Genomic DNA, 1013 nt, shown 5'->3' on the forward strand with positions numbered 1-1013 from the left:
CGTCACCCGTGAATGACAAGGAGAGTCCATCTCGTGTGTGACCCCATTCGCTCCCTGACACGAGGGCCTCTCCGCACACCCGACCCCGAGGCCTACGCCGGCATATACTAGTTTATTCTGGAATCCTTTCAAGGAAACTCGTATATAACGTATAACGTATCACCTGTGACGACGGAATGGTCAAGGGGTAGGGGGTGGGGACTTCTTCTTCTTCTTCTTCTTCTTCTTCTTCTTCTTCTTCTTCTTCTTCTTCTTCTTCTTCTTCTTCTTCTGTTTTTCTCCTCTTTTCCCGGGTGGGTATTTGTGCGGCAATATGGACACCAGAGCGGTCGAGGTTGGTACAGCAAGAGCCCCCTCCTGGTTGGGTGGGGAAGGGGAGAGGGAGTACGTGCCTGTGTGTCCCAGTGGGCTTCGGGGGATCCCCAAACAAAGGCCTGGCTGGCTCGGCGAGGATGACGACCCCTCGAGTGTGTGTGCGTGCGTGCGGGGTTGTGGGGGTCCGAGAGTCTCACACATGGACGCGCGGGAGGCTATGGGCGAGACACCCGGGGGAGGTTTTACCCGGCCACACCGTCGAGAGACCCCACTACTTGTAGAAGTCGGCAGCACAGCAGCAGCAGCAGCACATGGGACGCAGGCCCGTCGACCTGTCGGCCATAATGGCTATGCGGCTGCTGGCCCCGGGGCGTGAGGGGCGCCGGCCGGCTCCACCTCCAAGTTGTAGTTAAGTCCGGGGGGTGACAGCCTCGCAAGAAGGGGGGGGGGGAGAAGGGGAGAGACCCTCCCTGCTGTTTCTCGCACCTCACCGTAGAGTATACACCTCGGTATACACACGCGCAGGGGGTTGAGGTTGAGCACTCAGAGTTCCTCCTCCCCCTCCCTTTTTCTCTGCTACACCTTTTTTGTGTGTGTCTGCGGGTAGGGTGAAGGGCGTGGTCTGCTGTCGGATGACGCGCGCGCTGTTACTACCACCACTGCCCCGGGGAGGGAGGGAGGGAGGGAGGGAGAAGGAA

This window comes from Frankliniella occidentalis, unplaced genomic scaffold (assembly GCF_000697945.3).
Source record: "Frankliniella occidentalis isolate FOCC.00 unplaced genomic scaffold, Focc_3.1 Scaffold247, whole genome shotgun sequence".
NCBI lineage: Eukaryota > Metazoa > Arthropoda > Insecta > Thysanoptera > Thripidae > Frankliniella > Frankliniella occidentalis.